We start from the raw sequence: 24,505 nt of genomic DNA on the forward strand, positions 1-24,505 counted from the left end.
CATACCTTTTTAGAATAATTAGCACTCATTTTGATGTTTCTATGACAATCAATGAAAAAGTTATTTCAAACAAGAGATTAAAATGCATTTTCATATGATTTGATTATTTCTATCAAATCAAGACAATTATTTATGCAAATCAAAGGTTGTAAAAGTTGGCCATACCTTTTTCGAATAATTAGCACTCATTTTGATGTTTCTATGACAATCAATGAAAAAGTTATTTCGAACAAGAGATTAAATTGCATTTTCATATGATTTGATTATTTCTATCAAATCAAAACAATTATTTATGCAAATCAAAGGTTGTAAAATTTGGCCATGCCTATTTAGAATAATTAGCACTTGTTTTGATGTTTCTATGACAATCAATGCAAAAGTTATTGTGAACGAGATTTAACGTCAAATGTCTGTTGAATGTCTGATATAAAACCTACTTTACCTCGGTACAGCCCTCTCCTTCATGGCTGGTGACGTAATACAAATCCGCACTACTAGAAGGAACCTGTGAAACTGACATTCATAATTTTTTCCGGGTTGGCCAGTCATGTAAAAGGAGGCACACGGGACTGCGTACCTGGTTGTTTGAGTTTTAGGTGTTAATACGAAGACTTCCTTATCGATTGCAGGGGTAGACCTATAATTTCTCGATCTTGAAGGTATGTGTTTATCTGGACTGTAATTTACCTACTGTTGCGCTTTCATCTTAAGGGTACTAAAATGTCTTCAGGTCATCCATGTAGGGTTACTACAAACGTGCAGCATAATTTCGGCTTTAGCAACAGGTATCATGACAAAAACATGTGTTCATGTTTTGGTTCTAGCATGTTGAAACACTTTTTTGCCTGTAAACAAATTATGTTGGGCGCCTGAGTGATAGCCTAGGCCTATATCCTTCAAGTTGTGATAAACTGATAAAGCAAGCTGAGATATGTGCTATAAACTCGACGGCTGAAAATCGCATAACCTAAGAGAAGGCAATTGGTTGACTTACATTCTTATCTCAAAGAATGATCATGCTGAAGTTCTGCTGATGTGAGAATAGAGCCAGTCTTGATTTGAATTGAAAGGGAAAAGAACAAAACTATTCTTATACTTCCTCAATGTGAAGGCAGCTTTTCAAAGTAATCATACTACTTCCTCATTTTGTTTATTCAAAACACGCATTTAATTCGCCAAGTTCTCTCATTTCCCTTGCTCGACCTTATGCATTGTTACTTATAGTGTGAGATGTGTTATTTTGTGCAACAATGTAATTTTGTGTAACGATACAATACAATTGCAGTTTATTGAAGGTTACAAGTAGGCTACAAAGCAGTTTATTCAGCCTTGTTAATAAGATTTCTCAGAAGAGGCAGAAGAGGAGGCAGCAGGAGAGAAGCATTCACTTGAATGATACAGAACGACGTTTAGCAGATTTTAGGAAGCAATAGCCAGTGATGAAATAGAAAGGACACTGTCACCTGTGCTTGGACATGCATTTCAACTGTAAGAAAAAGGTTGATGATTCTGCATGGAAATTAAAAAGGACTTTAGAAATGCACTATGCAAAAATCGCTCCTCCATTTCCTGGTTGCTAAAATTCTAATAGTTAGCCTAATTTCAGTTTATGTGACAAAACAAGAAAGTATAGTGTAGAGAATCATTGTACCATCTAAACCGCTGTTAAATATATTTTTTTTTTTTCAGCTGTTTGAAACTGCTGTACAAAACCGAAAGTAAAAGATGCAAAAACGAAACTTCGGGAAGCAAAGAAATACCACACATAGAACATATCTACCACTTCTTAGACTTGCTTTCAGTGAGAATGACAGATCTATAACTCACATTTTTGTGAATATGGTCGGGTAGCCCAAAAAGTTACATATTGCAGCTTAAAAGGCTCATCATACTAAGAATGATCTTTGGTGTCTGTTAGTTCTGCTTGCTGGAGTTGTGTATTGCCTTGTACTTCACAGATCATAATATTTGTGGGTTAAAAACCTGTTCAGAGAACTTACTGAAAGCTTCAGTGTGGGAGTTGACGTCTGACTACTGCAATGCGATCTTTTGGTATAAATCCTTTGTAATGAGATGAACCTCTCAATCTCTTTGCTGTGGTGTCAGAGTTACTAGTGGGTAGAGCAAACACCTCATGTTCAGCTAATGTCTGAGGACAAGTTCTTTGTTAGTTAATTTGCAAATCCTTGAAATTGTGCATGCTGCAAACAGGTATTACAGTTGTAAGTACTATATTGGTGTATGTAACATACTATACTGTAATTCCATTTCAAAGTGGGACCACTTTGTGGTTAGTTATCACTCAGCTACATGAGATCCACAGCAAGGTGACTTCCATCAAATCAACCTAGACTGACACTATTTGCACTTCTCAATTTGTCCTTTGAGGTATGTCCACATTTGGAAGAGCCAGCCAATAGTGGCAATCTTCAATTTTTTTATTTGATTTACTTTTTACCCCCTTTTCTCCCCAATTGGTAGTTACAGTCTTGTCCCATCGCTACAACTTCCGTATGGACTCGGGAGAGGCGAAGGTCGAGAGCCATGCGTGCTCCGAAACACGACTCTGCCAAGCCACACTGCTTCTTGACACTGTTCGCCTAACCCGGAAGCCAGCCGCACCAATGTGTCGGAATAAACACTGATGCAGTGCCTTAGACCGCTGCGCCACTCGGGAGGCCCTTCTTGGGAGATTTAACTTTTATTGTTATTGATTTCTGTAAGTAAGAAGTCATGTTTTAGAGTCAACCTATTGCTAAATTAAGTTCAAGTTTTATTAGTCGTATGTACTGGATACACATGGTATACATTGTCCAACAAATTGCTTACTTGCAGGTTCCTTCTAGACAATGCAACAACAATAAGAAATTATAAAATATAAGAATACGAACATAAAGTAAATGGCTCAGTAGAATAGAGTAAACATTTTAGCATCAGTATAATACAGGAAGGCACCATTTATAGTCCAATATTTACACGTGTATTGGGGAAGGGGGGTAAGTGTATAATAAGAGTCTGGTAGCAGCAGTTGTGATGTGTGTGTGTGTGTGTGTGTGTGTGTAGCAGGAATGTATGTGTGTGTATGTCTGTGTGTGTGTGTGTGCATGAGTGAGTGCATGTGTGCTAAGGTGCAGAGGATCAGGGCAGGTGGTCAGTCCAGTTCAACTTGGAATGATTATGAATAGTCACATGCTGATGAAGTTCCTAATATTGAGTTTCTTCATAAAGTAGCCTACTTCTACCGCTGCTCTGACAGAATGTTTACACATCATGGTATTCTAGATGTATCAGCCCACTTTCACATTCATAGATGTAAAGACTGACATCGTTTAAATAGGGCAGACCCCATTTAGTCGACTGGTCGATTGTTTGGTCGATAGGCTGTTGGTCGACCAAAATGTATTTAGTCGAGCAGTAGCAAAAAAATAAAATAATTTAATTGTGTACAAGACACCTGTCTGATTCGTTCCTGTCTGAGTGGACTAATCCATTGTGGAGGATGGCACAGTCCATCACTAAGACATGTGCTACTGAAATTGTATATGGTTATATTACCTAAGAACAATTGTACAACACTAATACAAATTATATTATTTTATAACAAATTAGCTTTCTCCCGCATTGGATAGTGGTCGCTGTCCGTGGTTCTGAAACATCAGTGTGCTGTTGATTTGGCGCCTTTTCCTAGACCATTTTGCTATGTGCATAATAGCAAAGTTAACCAGCATATTGGTGTTGAGAACAAAGCGGCGGAGGCAGCAGCGGAGTTGGGAGACGAGAAAACAGCACTTGCCTTAATTGTCTACGGAAAGTGAGGAGAGGGCGAAACCCCAACTTAATTAGGTCTATAATCAATAGCCTAACTGTTAAATGTACCTGGCTTTATAAATCATCCATATATATCTACAGAAATAAGACAGATCCTGCTTCTGTTTGAGTGTTTGTTTAATAGCCTACTGATTCCTTGAGCACCAGGTCTCATATAACCACAACATGTCGGATAAACAATTTCACAAATATGGCTGTTTTTAAACTTTGCTATCCTGTAATAAAGGCTTTACACTTTTTTTTCGTTAGAACAGCCTCTCTGGTATTATTTATAATTTATTTAGTGTTGTTTACACTCTTCCAAATTGTCAGAAAAATAGCATTTATAATAATAATAACCCTCCTTTTTCTTGATCTCCTTTTCGTTATTATTACTATTATTATTATTAATTATCATTATAATAATAAGTCATGTCGTTATCATTAGTAGGCTTAGTATAGCAGCCTTGAATAACCACCATCGAGGTGTAGGCCAAAGAGAGCATCCTGTTTAGTCTTAATACCATAACTTACTTAGGCCTATATTTCAATACCAATATAGGCTACTGTATCAATCAATCATGAATTCATTCATGTCATCACACAGCATATTAGTCATTCATGATTTGAAATGCAATCAAGCATTTCCATTTAAAAATCAAATAAAGCGACTCTTGAATAATTAGCGTAAACAATAAATAAACCGTTCCATTTTGGAAATTGCATACACGAATGAATGCGACTGTTTTTAGTCTTTGCTGTAATAAAGGCTTTACAAAAAAACATTACAACAGACTCTCTGGTACACTTATAATGTATTTAGTGTTGTTTACATTGTTCCAAATGGTCAGAAATTATATTGTATTCTAACAGCACCTGTTTGGCACACATAATATGCACTCAGCACTTGCACCTTACCTTCTTTTTCTTAATCTCCTGTATTTTCCACAACTAGTCAAATTTATTCCACACATCTGATTTCCCCTTTACCTCATGAGCAACCAGTAAACAACGAGTTTATTTGTCTCGTCCTCTGCATCCATTTTGCTGTCACATGTGTTCAGAGTTTGTTATAACCAATTTATTGATGTGACTATGATATGCTATAGGTCAGGCCCTATTGGTCACGTACATGTGATGCATACATGTGTCACATAAAGACAGCAATGGTTGAGGGAATAGGGATCTCCCCCAAAAATGAGGGATTTCGGGTGCTAGTCATACAGTCACTCGCTGTCATTTTTTTTAACACAGTCTGAGCACAATCAAATAAATTGCGGTAAGACTCCCTCTAGTCATTTGTGTGTCTTAATTATTTCATCAAGCAGTGCGCTTAAAGCATCAGACAAGCTCAGTGCATATAGTTGATTTGATTAAAACACACTTTTAACAATTTCAACCAATGGATTGGTCGAAAGAACAGAGCTCTCGGTCAACCAATAATTTTTTTTGTCGGGGTCAGCCCTAGTTTTAAACGTGATTTATATAATATTACATTCTTACATTATTGGGTTATTTTGAGCCATTTATAAGTTATATTCATTATTCGAAATATTCGGTATCATTAAATGAAATGGCCATTGAACAGCAGGAAATAGATTCTGCCTTAACATTTACCTTGCAGCAGAAGAATGTATACGGGTTCAAGGTACTGTATGTAGAGGTAACTATCTCAGGTGTGTGAATGGTATAATGTTGATCCCAAGAAGCAGTATGGAAATCAAAATGATAGGAGAGCAATGTGTAGGTTTGGTCTGCATAGCGCAGGACCAGAAGGTGTCCATTATTGTGTCAGTGAAAGTCTAGGCTTTGGCTGTGCATTCCTACGTGCTGTAGCGTAACTTAAGTGCTGCTTGACATGGCCTTAAGGCAAAGATACTTGTCTGACTAGCTAGCTCTGTAAGTGTTGATTTGTGTTTGGCCTCTTGTCTCTCTCCTGTATGCCAGGGGCCATTTATGGATGCTAGTGTATTGACCATGAAGGTGCACTGCTTGTACTTGTGTTATGAAGTCTTTATTCCTTCCTTGAATATTTTAGAAGGTTTACATGTGATATCATTTTTTACATAAAGTTGCTGACAATTTACGTCATGAATACAACAACATGTTATCACAATCATACACTGCATTTCACATTTGTACAGTCTTTTAGTGACCTGAATCCAATTTAAAGGTGAATGTTTGAAGTAAACGTCTGGATTTCTCTTAGACCACATTGCTGGTCTACTACTGGTCTATTGCTGCTGGTCTGAAAGAGACATTGGAGTTTGTCTCCAAATTGTGGTTAAGTCAAAGACAATCTGTTGTATGTCGCCAACAGATAGCGTGTACCTTTTGTTGTTTGGCTGCAATTTGTTCAATGTGTTGCTAAGCTTGGCAGGTTTGACAGACTGAAGCTAGAAAAGAGAATTGAGTAGAGGAGACAGCCAAAAACAAACACAGAGGAAATGCCAGTCTGCTACTTTGTAACTTCCTGGGTGTCTTGTGTCTGATGTAGCACATTTTCCACACTATGAAATCGACACATCCGTCGTTAAACACTCTGCAACACCCTGCAGGACTAAAGCAATGTGAACTAGTCCCCAGAAGCCCTCAACATATTTTGAGTTTTCTTTTTCGTCATCTTACTCTCCTTTAGAAATAGCATGATGAATTGAATTGAAGGTAACACTAAGGCCAGGATTCAATCCAAAATCGCGCTATAGCGTGCTTGACATTTAAAGTTCCAGCATGTTGCTTTGTGGGCGAACCGACCAAATGCACAAAGAAATGTGAGTTGTAGGTCTGTCATTCTCATTGACAGCAAACGGTAGATCCCTTCTATGTGCGCTATTTCTCAGCGGTTTAGATTGTAAAATGATTCTCTATACTATACATTGCTTGTTTTGTTGCGAACGTGATAGAATTTTAGCAACCAGGAAATGGCGGAGAAATTTCTACATATTGTGGCTTTAAAGATAATTTCCTATTGAGTCAATATCTGCAGCGTTTAACTTGAATGCGATCTCTGTAGAAACCGTAACATTGCCTTTAAAATACACATTGTCTACAAGTACAATCGGATTGAATCCCAGCTTGACTCTAGTAAAGTTACATTCTTCTGAAATTCATCCATTTACAGGGCCAATCTGTGATTGGTACATCCATTTTTGGACATTTAAATAATTATATTTCATTATTTAATTTAGAGTAGAATATAACTTATAAATGCTTCATAAGTTTAGTTCAAATGTCTAACCCCATCACAACCCAACATATAAGCATGTTCTACTCCATTGTTTGTAAACAATGTAATTGTAAACAAACACTGTCTAGCTTCAAAACATGGATAAAACTATAATTTGTATCTCATGGATGGTCAGTCCTTGCATCCATAGCGCTGTCTATGAATTTGAGAGTGGTTACATTTCCCCAGCCCCATCCCTCAGCTTTGTACTAAAACAGTGGGGGGAGGGTTCCGATTTGTTATTGTTTGAACTACAGATTGCCCCTTTAATGTGTTTACCATAATACTTATTGTAAAATGTTGTATCTGCAGTCAGAATGTCAAAGCAACTTTTGCTGTTGTGCATCACCGAGTTTAAACCCGTTGGCAATAACAATGCCTAAAATTACACCATCTCATAGCTCCTAGATTTATGAGAATGGAAGAAAATTCTAAACACAGTGTTGGGTCAATATGATGTACAGTGGCTTGAGAAAGTATTCACCTCCCCTTGGCATTTTTCCTATTTTGTTGCCTTACAACCTGGAATTAAAATAGATTTTTGGGGGGTTTGTATCATTTGATTTACACAACATGCCTAACACTTTGAAGATGCAAAATATTTTTTATTGTGAAATAAACAAGAAATAAGACAAAAAAACAGAAAACATTAGCATAAGTATTCCCCCCAAAGTCAATACTTTGTAGAGCCACCTTTTGCAGCAATTACAGCTGCAAGTATCTTGGAGTATGTCTCTATAAGCTTGGCACATCTAGCCACTGGGATTTTTGCCCATTCTTCAAGGCAAAACTGCTCCAGATCCTTCAAGTTGGATGGGTTCCGCTGGTGTACAGCAATAATACCACAGATTCTCAATTGGATTGAGGTCTGGGCTTTGACTAGGCCATTCCAAGACATTTAAATGTTTCCCCTTAAACCACTCAAGTGTTGCTTTAGCAGTATGCTTAGGGTCATTGTCCTGCTGGAAGGTGAACCTCCGTCCCAGTCTCAAATCTCTGGAAGACTGAAACAGGTTTCCCTCAAGAATTTCCCTGTATTTGGCACCATCCATCATTCCTTCAATTCTGACCAGTTTCCCAGTCCCTGCCGATGGAAAAACATCCCCACTGCATGATGCTGCCACCACCATGCTTCACTGTGGGGATGGTGTTCTCGGGGTGATGAGAGTTGTTGGGTTTGCACCAGACCATAGCGTTTTCCTTAATGGCCAAAAAGCTCAGTTTTAGTCTCATCTGACCAGAGTACCTTCTTCCATATGTTTGGGGAGTCTCCCACATGGCTTTTAGGGAACAACACGTGTTTGCTAATTTTTTTCTTTAAGCAATGGCTTTTTTTCTGGCCACTCTTCCGTAAAGCCCAGATACTCCAATCTCCGCTGTGGAGCTTTGCAGCTCCTTCAGGGTTATCTTTGGTCTCTTTGTTGCCTCTCTGATTAATGCCCTCCTTGCCTGGTCCGTGAGTTTTGGTGGGAGGCCCTCTCTTGGCAGGTTTGTTGTGGTGCCATATTCTTTACATGGTGCTCCGTGGGATGTTCAAAGTTTCTGATATTTTTGTATAACCCAACCCTGATCTGTACTTCTCCACAACTTTGTCCCTGATCTGTTTGGAGAGCTGCTTGGTCTTCATGGTGTCGCTTGCTTGGTGGTGCCCCTTGCTTAGTGGTGTTGCAGACTCTGGGGCCTTTAAGAACAGGTGTATATATACAGAGATCATGTGACAGATCATGTGATACTTAGATTGCACACAGGTGGACTTTATTTAACTAATTATGTGACTTCTGAAGGTAATTGGTTGCACCAGATCTTATTTAGGGGCTTCATAGCAAAGGGGGTGAATACATATGCACGCACCACTTTTCCATTATTTATTTATTTATAATTTTTTGAAACAAGTTATGTTTTTCATTTAACTTCACCAATTTGGACTATTCTGTGTATGTCCATTACATGGAATCCAAATAAAAATCCATTTAAGTTACAGGTTGTAATGCAACAAAATAGGAAAAATGCCAAGGGGGTTAAATACTTTTGCAAGGCACTGTAGTTTTATAAAGAGATTTCTGTTGTTTATCGATATTACATTTGTATTTTATATTATCTGTACATAATTTACACCGTTCATAAAGAATTTAGTTACATGGAATGCTTGCCATGCTTCATGTTTGCTCCATAATCTTTTGTGAATGCTCTATGTTGCTAACTGAGGTTCAATATTTGGCAAACATTCAAATTGGCCATGAAGCTAAAGTAGTTCCTTTTGTAGTTGCGTTTGACCATTTTATAAACCCTTTACAAAACCTTTGTAGAAGTGTCCATGGTTTAAAAAAATAGAGTTTTGTGTGCATGTGTGTGTGCATGTGTGGGTACACAGAGGCTGCAGATAGCAGGCCTGCCTCAGCAAAAAGGAGGCTACCGCTCAGTTTCAGTAGTTGGTGTTATCATGCCTTGGTGGAAAAAACCATACTGTATGTAGGCCTCACCCTCATTGAATAACTGGTGAAATTATGCATTATGTTGTACTGCAAACGCACAAGTCCATAGGCCTACCCCTGCGATGCATATATACTACACCTCTACAAAATGTTCATTCTGTTTAGTATGTCACAATGTTTTATTGTGGATCCCACTAAAGCATTCAACTAGATTTGCAGAGTCGGCTCATTCAGACGCATGTTTCAGTCAGAAATGTATGCACAGTCACGCGACGGGTGGCAAGTTCACACAAGTTTCCCCCAAGTTGCGGATCACACCTCTCATGTTCCTGCTCTTGGCATTTTTCTGTGCTCTCTCCTTCCCCTCTTATTCCATGGCACAGATACATGGGTATGCAGTAGACCAGAGGGGTATACTACAAAGTAGGATCAAGGAGTTAGCCAGCTAACTTGCCTAAAATATATATATATATATATATATATATATATATATATATATATATATATATACAGTGAGGGAAAAAAGTATTTGATCCACTGCTGATTTTGTACGTTTGCCCACTGACAAAGAAATGATCAGTCTATAATTTTAATGGTAGGTTTATTTAAACAGTGAGAGACAGAATAACAACAACAAAATCCAGAAAAACGCATGTAAAAAATGTTATAAATTGATTTGCATTTTAATGAGGGAAATAAGTATTTGACCCCCTCTCAATCAGAAAGATTTCTGGCTCCCAGGTGTCTTTTATACAGGTAACGAGCTGAGATTAGGAGCACACTCTTAAAGGGAGTGCTCCTAATCTCATTTTGTTACCTGTATAAAAGACACCTGTCCACAGAAGCAATCAACCAATCAGATTCCAATCTCTCCACCATGGCCAAGACCAAAGAGCTCTCCAAGGATGTCAGGGACAAGATTGTAGACCTACACAAGGCTGGAATGGGCTACAAGACCATCGCCAAGCAGCTTGGTGAGAAGGTGACAACAGTTGGTGCGATTATTCGCAAATGGAAGAAACACAAAAGAACTGTCAATCTCCCTCGGCCTGGGGCTCCATGCAAGATCTCACCTCGTGGAGTTGCAATGATCATGAGAACGGTGAGGAATCAGCCCAGAACTACACGGCAGGATCTTGTCAATGATCTCAAGGCAGCTGGGACCATAGTCACCAAGAAAACAATTGGTAACACACTACGCCGTGAAGGACTGAAATCCTGCAGCGCCCGCAAGGTCCCCCTGCTCAAGAAAGCACATATACAGGCCCATCTGAAGTTTGCCAATGAACATCTGAATGACTCAGAGGAGAACTGGGTGAAAGTGTTTGTGGTCAGATGAGACCAAAATCGAGCTCTTTGCCATCAACTCAACTCAACGTGTTTGGAGGAGGAGGAATGCTGCCTATGACCCCAAGAACACCATCCCCACCGTCAAACATGGAGGTGGAAACATTATGCTTTGGGGGTGTTTTTCTGCTAAGGGGACAGGACAACTTCACCGCATCAAAGGGACGATGGACGGGGCCATGTACCGTCAAATCTTGGGTGAGAACCTCCTTCCCTCAGCCAGGGCATTGAAAATGGGTCGTGGATGGGTATTCCAGCATGACAATGACCCAAAACACACGGCTAAGGCAACAAAGGAGTGGCTCAAGAAGAAGCACATTAAGGTCCTGGAGTGGCCTAGCCAGTCTCCAGACCTTAATCCCATAGAAAATCTGTTGAGGGAGCTGTAGGTTCGAGTTGCCAAACGTCAGCCTCGAAACCTTAATGACTTGGAGAAGTTCTGCAAAGAGGAGTGGGACAAAATCCCTCCTGAGATGTGTGCAGACCTGGTGGCCAACTACAAGAAACGTCTGACCTCTGTGATTGCCAACAAGGGTTTTGCCACCAAGTACTAAGAAATGTTTTGCAGAGGGATCAAATCTTATTTCCCTCATTAAAATGCAAATCAATTTATAACATTTTTGACATGCATTTTTCTGGATTATTTTGTTGTTATTCTGTCTCTCACTGTTCAAATAAACCTACCATTAAAATTATAGACTGATCATGTCTTTGTCAATGGGAAAACGTACAACATCAGCAGGGGATCAAATACTTTTTTCCCTCACTGTATATATATATATATATATATATATTTTTTTTAAAGATAAGCTTTAAATGGGCATGATCTAATTGAAACAACAACCAAAAACACATATTGAAGTTAAGCTTTCTTAATGAACCAGAAAATCTGTAGTTATTTCTGGTTGCTTATCAAAGTTAGCTGGCTAACTCACTGATTATGTTTTGTAGTATACCCCTCAGGAGTCTCCAACTCCTGGCTTCTGTTTTGTTTTTGTAGGCTTTTGTTCCAACCCAGCATTAACACCTGATTCATCAAATTGTGGTTCTAACCGTTATTTAAACAGGGAGTCCTATTACAAATGAGCCACCCGGTTCAGGGTGGTGATCGGAGACCATGATTAGTTGCACAAAGAGTCTGTGATTAGAACTGGAACATTTTGTCTTAGTAAGTCTATATATAAATCAAGCTATTCTGTAAGACCGACCGACATACCAGATCATTATCATACATGAAATCAATCATTTTACATGTACTGTATGCTACAAACATATCTAAAATACTGCATGTCTGTATTACTGTCTGGGTAGCATTTAAAAAACCTTAATATTCTCAAAACGTTCCTTTTAACGATGTCCATGAGAAGGTGGCAATATGTACAGTATGTGGATATGAGGTCAACAGCACAAAAAAGCATAACATACTGTAATCACGAGCTGCATCCTGTCTATTAAGAATGTCTCTGTTTTTTAGGGCATTGCCTGGGCTGTGTTGCATGTGTAAAATGTCGCCCTCTACGTGTACCTAAAGTATCACTACCACTCACAATCTATGGAAAGTATTCAGACCCCTTGACTTTTTCCACATTTTGTTACGTTACAGCCTTATTCTAAAATGGATTAATTGTTTTTTTCCTCATCAATCTACACACAATACTCCATAATGACAAAGCAAAAACAGGTTTTTAGAATCTTTTGTAAATGTATATAAAAGAAACAGAAAAAAAAGGAGGAAATATCACATTTACATAAGCATTCAGACCCTTTACTCAGTACTTTGTTGAAGCATCTTTGGCAGCGATTACAGCCTCGAGTCTTCTTTGGTATGATGCTACAAGCTTGGCACACCTGTATTTGGGTAGTTTCTCCCATTATTCTCTGCAGATCCTCTCAAGCTCTGTCAGGTTGAATGGGGAGCGTCGCTGCACAGCTATTTTCAGGTCTCACCAGAGATGATCGATCGGGTTCAAGTCCAGGCTCTGACTGGACCACTCAAGGACATTCAGATACTTGTCCCGAAACCACTCCTGCATTGTCTTGTCTGTGTGCTGAGGGTCATTGTCCTGTTGGAAGGTGAACCTTCACCCCAGTCTGAGGTCCTAAGTGCTCTGGAGCAGGTTTTCATCAAGGATCTCTCTGTACTTTGCTCTGTTCATCTTTCCCTCAACCCTGATTGGTCTCCCAGTCCCTGTCACTGAAAAACATCCCCGTAGCATGATGCTGCCACCCCCATGCTTCACCGTAGGCATGGTGCCAGACATGACGCTTGTCATTCAGGCCAAAGAGTTCAATCTTGGTTTCATCAAACCAGAGAATCTTGTTTCTCATGATCTGAGAGTCCTTTAGGTGCCTTTTAGCAAACTCCAAGCGGGATGTCATGTGCCTTTTACTGAGGAGTGGCTTTCGTCTGTCCACTCTACCATAAAGGCCTGATTGGTGGAGTGCTGCAGAGATGGTTGTCCTTCTGGAAGGTTGTCCCATCTCCACAGAGGAACTCTAGAGCTCTGTCAGAGTGACCATCGGGTTCTTGGTCACCTCTCTGACCAAGGCCCTTCTCCCCCGATTGCTCAGTTTGGGCGGGCGGCCAGCTCTTGGAAGAGTCTTGGTGGTTCCAAACTTCTTCCATTTAAGAATGATGGAGGCCACTGTGTTCTTGGGGACCTTCAATGCTGCAGACATTTTTTTGGTACCCTTCCCCAGATCTGTGCCTCGACACAATCCTGTCTCGGAGCTCTACGGACACTTCCTTCGACCTCATGGCTTGGTTTCTGCTCTGACATGCACTGTCAACTGTGGGACCTTTTATATAGACCGGTGTGTTTCTTTTTAAATCATGTCCAAACAATTTGAATTGGCCACAGGTGGACTCCAATCAAGTTGTAGTGACATCTCAAGGATGATCAAATTAAATTGGATACACCTGAGCTACATTTGGAGTGTCCTAGCAAAGGGGTTTGAATACTTATGTACATTAGATCATTTTTGTATTTAATTTTCAATAAATTTGCAAAGATGTTTAAAAAAAAACAGGTTTTCACTCTCATTATGGGGTATTGTGTGTAGATGGGTGAGAAATATAAATGTTATCCATTTTGAATTCAGGCTATAACACAATAAAATGTGGAATAAGTCAAGGGGTATGAATACTTTCTGAAGGCACTGTAGGCCTCCATCATTATCCAGCATAACTCTAGTCAACTATTGTCTGTCGGGTTGTAAAAATATTTTTGTCGGAAAATCATCATCCGTTGTCTATCCGGGAATGGATGATTCCAATTGTAAAAGCATTGTCTTCTTCCGAAATTCTGACACAAAATCCCAGTGTGCATGCAGGATGATTTCTATGCATGCAGTGGTGTTTAACCCACAGGTCACTCACTGTGGCTCCACCAGGGGGCATCATAAACCTACGCAGTGCTTGACTGGGCTGCACCTCCCTACTGTGTGCTCTGTACCCCAGGGGCATCTAAAAAAAAACGTGCCCTGGATTTGATGACCTAGTCTCAGTAAAGAAAGAAAAGAAGCGTGAAAGCAAAGCAGAAGTGGCATTAGGAAAACATAGACAGAAGCAGATGGATCTTGCAGATAGATATGGATTGATAAATCCAAAAGATGCACATTTGACATAAAAATTATCTATACTGAACAAAAATACAAACACAAGATGTAAAGTGTTGGTCCAATGTTTCATGAGCTGAAATATAAGATCCCAGAAATGTTCCATACTCACAAAAAGTTTATTGATCAGGCCACAAACAACAGCCTCTTCAACTCTATTCGAAGGAGATGTGTCGCTCTGCATGACTGCAAATGGTGGGCACACCAGATACTGTCTGGTTCTCTGATCCACGCCCCTACTTTTTTTTAAAGGTCTCTGTGACCAACAGATGCATAACTGCATTCCCAGTCATGTGAAATCCATAGATTAGGGCCTAATGAATTTATTTCAATTGACTGATTTCCTTATATGAACTGTAACTCGTTAAAATTGTTGCATGTTGCGTTTTATATTTTTGTTCCTAAATATGCTATTTTATACGATTTGGTCCACTTTGGAGAGTAGTTTTTTTTCTATCACTGTCAGATATTGAACAGATATAGAAAAGTAATGTAGTTTTACTCAATAATGTAATAGTATATGCCATTAGGCAGACTATTTCATCCAAAGCGACTTAGTCATGCGTGTATACATTTTACATACAGGTGGTCCCGGGAATCAAACCCACTATCTTGGTGTTGCAAGCGCCATGCTCCACCAACTGAGCCACAGGGATCGTTCCACTTCAGTTCAGCAAGCCATGACACCCACCATCTCAAATTGTTCTGAAATGGTTGCTGTAGTTCGAAACAGATAAGATAATAATTCCTGCAACACAATTTGGTTGAAAGACAATTTGAACTCTGAGAAATTAAGCTTATTAATTGCACCTAAGTTGGCCATTTCAATTACTAGGATTCATATAATATTCATTAAATATAATACCCATATCTTGTTTGTTTCACCAAAAAATATATTTTGCATCTTCAAAGTGGTAGGCATGTTGTGTAAATGAAATGATACAAACCCCCAAAAAATCCATTTTAATTCCAGGTTATAAGGCAACAAAATGGGAAAAATGCCAAGGGGGGTGAATACTTTCTCAAGCCACTGTAACAAAAGCTTTTTCTGTGTCTGGAGATAGAACTGCCCAAGGAGCTTTAGTTTCTGATGAACCATGTAAGATATGTAATAGATGACAGAGGTTATCTGTGGATAATAGTTTTTTAACAAACCCGCTTTGGTCCAGATGTATCAATTTGGGTAAATACGTTTCGAGACGGGACGACAGAATTTGAGAAAGTAGTTTAATATCTTTGTTTATCAAAGATAGGGGGCGATGGTGTGAACACTGGGTGGTGTTCTTACCTTCTTTAATGAAAGCTAAATGAATGCTCCAGATGCCGCTGTTCATGCTGTTACTGCCCTTTTATACATTTAGCATCATTAGGTATCTTGTGTTTAGTAAATTGACCCTTTTGCAACTTTGGGTAGAAAACAAATAGCTTTTGCTCATGATGAAAATAAATTATGTGGTCACCCTTACAATTCAAGCCAGTCTTCCATGAAAGCAATTCAAACACACAAACTGTCCTTCTGATAAGGCTTAATCTGTGTTCAGGAAACAGCCCCTGTGTGTGTAGTTTATTCCCTTCAAAAAATGTCTGGATTAGTTAAACCATTGCTGGTGAGCAAGCAAACCATTAGGCTACAGCAGTTCTAATGGTTTCAATGTTATGGTCTGTAAGGGTCTTCAATGGTAAAAGTCCCAAAGACACACTGTATAGTGTTTTGCAATGGTATTGGGTTGGGTTGGGTTTAATGGTAAATGTCATGTCAGGGCCTCCTGTAGCTCAGTTGGTAGAGCATGGCACTTGCAAAGCCAGGGTTGTGGGTTCGATTCCCACGGGGGGCCAGTATGAAAAATGTATGCACTCTCTAAGTCGCTCTGGATAATAGCGTCTGCTAAATGATGTAATTAGTCAAACAACATTATAGAGATGTTTTCTAATCATTTCATTGAAAAACGTAAGACTGCTCTTTAATGGTTTATAATTTTATTATTTTATTAGGATTGTCACAACATTTTAGTCACTAGCCCATGTATACACCCTTGTAGGAAAAGTCTTCATATGAGAATTGCACCTTAAGGATAGCCCTCTCAGAGAGCTGCCATTTGTTGGACAATTCGAGAAGAGTTGGGTTGAAGCATTAGGTTTCTAAGAGAAGGACAAACTGGATTGCTTTAATGGAGGACTGGTTTAACTTTTGAGGATGACCCCACAATATATTTTCATAATGAGCAAAAGCTTTTGGTTTTCTACCCCAAAAAATTATCAATTTTATAAAAACAAAAGAACAGCAAAACGAATAAAAGGCTTTGGCAGTAACAGTAGGAACAGTGGCATCTATTGGGTAAAATCTGGTACTTTCACACTAATTTATGGAGGGAAATGCAAGCGACTTCAATAGCTAATGTCTCTGAACAGGGGGGAAAAACATCACCAAATTCACTGGGAATACATTACATAGTATGAATAAAGAATATACCAAGCCACAGCTTTGTACTACTTGTCAAACATAGGGAACTGATACTGTATACCGGCCTTTGGGGTGGGGTTTGGAGGGTACGTGGGTGGCTTTTGACCATTTTTGTTTGGATTCCTCATGTCTTAATCATTGTTAAGAAGAGGTTTGGTCCAAATCAGATGTTGGGTACTATATTTATTAAATGTTGGATGAATCCTATAAATTTAAATGGCTAATTTGGTTGCAATCGATTATATACATTCCTCAAAATCCTCTTTCTTGTGCTTTTTGAGGTGGAACAACTCATAGGTATAGTATTGTAGGAGGAAAGATACTATCATGTAGGATGATGTGCTCTAGAAATATAAAAGGGATGGTTTAAATATCACATCTAGGCAGACAATTTGTTATGTTTGTTGATGATAGAAGATCAGGGTCATTGATATCAAGGTCATTTATATCACGATGCAATGCAGTGAGATAGACGATCAGGGTCATTGATATCAAGGTCATTTATATCATGATGCAATGCAGTGAGATAGACTGCAGAGAATAATCTAGTCTGCAGTGTGTCTGTTGGCAGATATGTGTGTGCCACATACAGTACACTGTGTGTGTGTGTCTTGTTGGTTTGTTTGTTTGTTTGTTTGTTTGCGTATGTATGTGTTTGCTTCTTTTATTTAGTCTCTGTGTCTGGGTGTATGTGTGTGTCACGTCTGTCAAGTCTGAAATCAGGACTAGACAGAAATACCTGTGTCCCCTGCCTTCCAGCAATTTGCAAGCATGCACATGCATGTGAGTGTTTGTGTGTCTGTATCACTGCCTCCTATTTAGCTTGGGGTGTGGCGTTAGTGGAGTGCTGCAACCCCCCTTCTTACCTCGCACCAGGGGATGTCAGAGGGCAAATTACAGTGCGGTTCATCTGTAGTTTACTGTGTATAGTGTTCTTTGAGGGCAGAATAAGGATGTTATAAGCTTATGGAGGACTTAATGTACATTATCGTGACAGCTTCAAGCGGAGAGTAGGACTCAGTTCCTCGCAGAGAGACCCTAAAGTGGACGAGCACGACTTGCCAGGCAGTGCAAAGAGAGAAAGACCGAAGTGTGGGGGAGGCAGGTAGTTCGTAAAAGAGAGATACGGAGTAAAGACAAAGTGAAGGATAAAGAGCACAGGAATGAGTGGGGAAAGGAAGGCATGAAAAGAGAAGGAAAGAGGTCGGGGAAGATAGCAAAGAGATAGAAAAAAAGGTGGAGAGGAGGAGCAACAGAGAGAGAGACAGAGTGGACACACTAGGGGCATGATTACATTTATACTGAGCGAAAATATAAACGCAACATCTAAAGTGTTGGACCCATGTTTCATTAGCTGAAATAAAAGATCCCAGAAATGTTCCAAATGCAAAAAAAGCTTATTTCTCTCAAATGTTGTGCACAAATGTGTTTACATCCATGTTAGTGAGCATTTCTCATTTCCCAAGATAATCCATCCACCTGACAGGTGTGGCATATCAAGAAGCTGATTAAACAGCATGATCATTACACAGGTGCACCTTGTTCTGGGGACAATAAAAGGCCACTCTAAAATGTGCAGTTTTGTCACACAACACCATGCCAGAGATGTCTCCATTTTTAAGGGAGCGCGCAATTGGCATGCTGACTGCGGAAATGTCCACCAGAGCTGTTGCCAGATAATTGAATGCTAATTTCTCTACCATAAGCCTCCTCCATCGTCATTTTAGAGAATTTGGCAGTACGTCCAACTGGCCTCCCAACCGCAGACCACGTGTAACCACACCAGCCCAGGACCTCAACATCCGTAATGACAAAGCGAAAACAGATTTTTTGAAAACAGAAATACCTTATTTACTTAAGTATTCAGACCTTTTGTTATGAGACTCGAAATTGAGCTCAGGTGCGTCCTGTTTCCATTGATCATCCTTGAGATGTTTCTACAACTTGATTGCAGTCCACCTGTGGTAAATTCAATTCATTGGACATTATTTGGAAAGGCACACACCTGTCTATATAAGGTCCCACAGTTAACAGTGCATGCCAGAGCAAAAATCAAGCCATGAGGTCGAAGGAATTGTCCGTAGACCTCAGAGACAGGATTGTGTCGGGGCACAGATCTGGGGAAGGGTACCAAAAAATGTCTGCAGCATTGAAGGTCCCCAAGAACACAGTGGCCTCCATCGTCCTTAAATGGAAGAAGTTTGGAAACACTAAGACTTTTCCAAGAGCTGGCCGTCCGGCCAAACTGATGGTCTTGGTCAGGGAGGTGACCAAGAACCCGATGGTCACTCTGACAGAGCTCTAGAGTTCCTCTGTGGAGATGGGAGTACCTTCCAGAAGGACAACCATCTCTGCAACACTCCACCAATCAGGCCTTTATGGTAGAGTGACCAGACGGAAACCACTCCTCACTAAAAGGCACATGACAGCCCGCTTGGAGTTTCCCAAAAGGCACCTAAAGTCTCTCAGACCATGAGAAACAAGATTCTCTGGTCGGATGAAACCAAGATTGAACTCTTTAGCCTGAATGCCAAGCATCACGTCTGGAGGAAACCTGGCACCATCCCTACGGTGAAGCATGGTGGTGGCAGTATCATGCTGTGGGGATGTTTTTCAGCGGCAGGGACTGGGAGACTAGTCAGGATCGAAGGAAAGATGAACGGAGCAAAGCACAGAGAGATCCTTGATGAAAACCTTGCTCCAGAGCACTCAGAAACTCAGACTGGGGCGAAGGTTCACCTTCCAACAGGACAACGACCCTAAGCACACAGCCAAGACAATCCAGGAGTGGCATTGGGACAAGTCTCTGAATGTCCTTGAGTGGCCTGGCCAGAGCCAGACTTGAACCCGATCGAACATCTCTGGATAGACCTGAAAATAGCTGTGCAGCAACGCTCCCCATTCAACCTGACAGAGCTTGAGAGGATCTGCAGAGAAGAATGGGAGAAACTCCCCAAATAGAGTTGTGCCAAGCTTGTAGCGTCATACCCAAGTAGATTCGATGCTGTAATCGCTGCCAAAGATGCAGTAGTTATGTAAATGTGATTAAAGTCAAGGGGTCTGAATACTTTCCGAATGCACTGTATACAGTCCTCACCATATGTATTAACACAGTGAAGCATAAATGTGGCAGTATTTTGTATTTGAGATCAAATGTTTCATATGAGGCGACAGTACAGCATTTCACCTTTTATTTGAGGGTGATGTCATACATATCTGTTTTAATGTTTAGAAATGATATGCATCTAGTTATGCATCTAGTCCCATGTGATGGAATCATAAGTATTTGGACAAGTTGACTTATGTGTGTATAAAAGTAGTGAAAAGTTTAGTATTTGGTCCCATATTCCTTGCACGCAATGACTACATCAATCTTGTGACTCTACAAAACTTGATTTGGGTAATGCCTTTTTTTTTGACTATGCATATAAGATGGGGTGTTCATGCAATAATATGAGATGCACACTTTCTGGTTTCCGCCCCAATACCCAGTGGCACCCCACAGCACAACCATGCCACCCTGCCGAGCTAACGACTAATTGTAACTTGGACGCTAACGCAACGTGGTGTCTCACTCGTAGAAGTTGGCCGTACGAACAGATCTAGGATAAGTTTCACCCGCCCCCGATACCTTCCCCTAACCATTATGGCGAGAAACCATACTATAGCTGACCTTAGACTAAGGTTGCTGGGGGAGAACAGTATAGATAAGGTCACTGTAAGCCCCACCCCCCCACTAAGGTCTAAGGGGGCAACTTCACCCTACTTCTGGTGTGATATCACTGGGCAAATCTGGGTCAAGTCTGCTGCTGCAGCTCCCTAGCTTTGCTGCCTGCCTTGCCGAGCACCATGTGACTCCTCAACCCCCCCACTTGTGTGTGTGTGAGGAGGAGGATAGGAGGAGGAGGAGGAGGAGAAAGGAAAGAGAGAAAGGGGTGGGTTGTTTCTTCATTGGATGGGCTTGTAGTAGTAGTAGTAGTAGTAGCAGTAGAAGTAGCAGTAGCAGTAGCAGCAGCAGCAGCAGCAGCAGCAGCTTTTTGGGCCAGCTCTCAGCAGGTTGTTTGGGGCTCCATGGATACAGCAGAATGCTGAGTTCCCATCTGAGCCAATAAGAGCGTAGGAATGGGGAGTTGTAGTCGAATGAGTGGCCCTCAGTCAAATGTACCCCCAAACCTCTTTATCCCTCCCTAACCCCCCACCGATGGCTCGTGGATGGGGCTTACAGCAACCTTAATCTATCTATACTGTTCTCCCCCAGCAACAGTAGTTGAAGTGTTTACCTTAAAGATGTGTATGACGGATGGTGGCCTTCTTACGCACGCACACACAACACACACACACACCCTGTCAGTATACATTACTCGCTGCAGGTGAAATTAACTGCAGGTGGCCTGTCCCCCCCTCTTTCCCCAGTAGAACACACTAAAGGTGTAGTCCCATCTCATGCCTTCAGAAAGTATTCAAACTCCTTGACTTTTTCCACATTTTGTTGTGTTACATACTGAATTTAAAATTGATTAAATTGAGATTTTGTGTCACTGGCCTACACACAATACCCCATAATGTCAAAGTGGAATTATGTTTTTTGAATTTTTTACAAATTAATGAAAAATTAAATGCTGAAATGTTGAGTCAATGGCAGTTCAGTAGTAAATATTTGCTTAACAACTCACATAAGTTGCGTGGACTTGTATAACATTATTTTTGAATGACTACCTCATCTCTGTACCCAACACATACAATTATCTGTAAGGTTCCTCAGTCGAGCAGTGAATTTCAAACACAGATGCAACCACAAAGACCAGGGAGGTTTTCCAAAGCCTCGCAAAGAAGGTCACCTATTGGTTGGTGGGTCAAAATAAAAGCCGACATTGAGTATCCCTTTGAGAATGGTGAAATTATTTATTACACTTTGGATGGTGTATCAATACACCCAGTCACTATAAGGATACAGGCGTCCTTCGTAACTCAGTTGCCGGAGAGGAAGGAAACCGCTCAGGGATTTCACCATGAGGCGAATGGTGACTTTAAAACATTTACAGAGTTTAATGGCTGTGATAGGAGAAAACTGAGGATGGATCAACGACATTGTAGTTACTCCACAATACTAACCTAAATGACAGAGTGAAAAGAAGGAAGCCTGTACAGAATAACAAATATTCCAAAACATGCATCCTGTTTGCAATAAGGCACTAAAGTAAAACTGTAAAAAATGTGGCAAATAAATTAATTTCATATCCTGAATACAAAAGCGTTATGTTTGGGGAAAATCCAACACAACACATCACTGAGTACCACTCTTCATATTTTAAAGCATGGTGGTGGCTGCATCATGTTATGGGTATGCTTGTCATCGGCAAGGACTAGGGAGTTTTTTAGGATAAAAAGAAACGGAATAGAGCTAAGCACAGGCAAAATCCTAGAGCAAAATCCAGTTCAGTCTGCTTTCCAACAGACACTGGGAGACAAATTCACCTTTAAACAGGACAATAACCTAAAACACAATGCCAAATATACACTGGAGTTGCTTACCAAGACGACATTGAATGTTCCTGAGTGGCCGAGTTACAGTTTTGACTTAAATCGGCTTCAAAATCTATGGGAAGCCTTGAAAATCGCTGTCTGGCAATGATCAACAACCAACTTGACAGAGCTTGAAGAATTTTCAAAAGAATGTGTAAATATTGTAAAATCCAGGTGTGCAAAGCTCTTAGAGACTTACCCAGAAAGACTCACAGCTGTAATCGCTGACAAAGGTGATTCTAACATGTATGGACTCAGGGGGTTGAATACTTATATAATCAAGATATATTATTGTTTTTATTTTTCATATATATTTTTTGACCAATGTTATAATTTTTCTTCCACTTTGACATTACAGAGTATTTTGTGTAGATTGTTTACAGAAAATGACAATTCAATCAATTTTAATCCCGCCTTGTGGAAGAAGTCGAGGAGTTTGAGCTTTCTGAAGGCACTCTATGTTTTTTGTCCCCCCACTTTCGTTCTGAAATCACCATCACCCACTAATTAACTTGTCATTTTTGCAGATGAAGTGTTTGAGCTAGTAATGTAACAATATTTATCGTTAACAAATTAGCTATGACGTAGCCAATGAATATATAGCACAATTTAGGATTTCTCCCCCATCTCAAAATCGAATGGTTTTGAGCGTTGGAAGTTTTTAGTGAGCTTTTGTCTCCTCCCGTTTTGGCCATGCAGTGCACCTCGCAAAGTGATTGCTGTCCTCATTATGAAATTATGAACTTTAACCTGTATATCAAAAAATGACCATATACACTGATTGTTTAAAGCAAAACTACCAAAACTATTGCCATTCAGCAGGAATAGCCAGATGAGTTGTGTCTCCGGTAGCTTACTTTTATTCTGGGAAAACACAATTTTCAACAGCGCATACAGTAGATAACAATAACCTAGCATATTACATAGGTTGTCACTCAACTAATAAAGCCTGATATCGTGCAAGCCATTTAAGCATTTGAATGACGAAAGTGCCGCGCAGATGTGCAAGATCATGCACAGGCCGCCTACCTCGCGTTGGTCAGCACGCGAAGCTGGGCACAGTGTGCAGTTTAACTAGGCTACTGATATTCCCTAGGGTTGTTTGGCATGCAAAATGAAATCAAATTGTATTTGTCACGATATATTAAATTAGATGAGTTTATTAGTCACATGCACAGGGCTGCAGATGTGATTGTAGGGTGCAGGTGCAGGTCAAAAAGAGAACAATTAAAAATAAATGTATAATAATATTTACAACTGTAACAATGATAAATATCCATTGGGGGGTGGTGGCAGGTTAAATGTCCATAGGGAGAGAAGCAGGTAGCTGACTAGTGGTGGCTATTCAGCAGCCTGATGGTCTGGGGGTAGAAGCTATTGGCCAGTCTGACAGTTTTTGCCATGATGCTCATATACTGCCTGCGTTTGAGTGATGGAAGCATGGAGTACAGGCCATGGTGGCTGAGGTCCTTGATGATCTTCTTGGCCATCCTGCGACACTTGGTGTTGTAGGTGTCCTGGAGGACAGGCAGTGTGCACCCAATGGTGCGTTCGGCAGAGCGTACCACCCTCTGTAGAGCCTTGCGGTCAGCGGCGGGGGAGTTGCAGTACCAGGCTGTGATGCAGCCAACAGTATGCTCTTGATGGTGCACCTGTAGAACGATGTGTGGGCCCTCAGGAACAGGCCTAATTTCGAGGCTGTAATGGCTGCCAAAGGTGCTTCAACAAAGTACTGATTAAAGGGTCTGAATACCAATTTTTTATACATTTGCAAAAATGTCAACCTGTTTTTGCTTTGTCGTTATGGGGATTGTGTGTAGATTGATGAGGAAAAACAACAACAATTTAATCAATTTTAGAATAAGGCTGTAATGTAACAAAATGTGGAAAAAGTCAAGGGGTATGAATACTTTCCGAATGCACTGTACAATTATCTGTAAGATCCCTCAGTCGAGCAGTGAATTTCAAACACTTATGGCTTGGGGGTAGAAGCAGTTCAGGGTCCTGTTGGTACTGCTTGCCATGCGGTAGCAGAGAGAGCAGTCTGGCTTGGGTGGCTGGAGCCTTTGAAAATGTTTTGGGCCTTCCTCT

General features: G+C 40.4%; 1 protein-coding gene across 1 annotated transcript in view; it reads left to right on the forward strand.

Moving 5' to 3' along the window:
- The first annotated feature begins 513 nt into the window (after positions 1-513).
- The window catches only part of fam49ba (family with sequence similarity 49 member Ba), a 68,870-nt gene continuing 44,878 nt past the window's right edge, over positions 514-24,505 (forward strand). Inside the window, exon 1 of the mRNA XM_045226718.1 lies at positions 514-659. The gene's annotated coding sequence lies outside the window, so the exon portion shown is untranslated. The remainder of the gene's footprint in view (positions 660-24,505) is intronic.

Source organism: Coregonus clupeaformis, chromosome 18 (genome assembly GCF_020615455.1).
Source record: "Coregonus clupeaformis isolate EN_2021a chromosome 18, ASM2061545v1, whole genome shotgun sequence".
In the NCBI taxonomy this organism is placed as follows: Eukaryota; Metazoa; Chordata; class Actinopteri; order Salmoniformes; family Salmonidae; genus Coregonus; species Coregonus clupeaformis.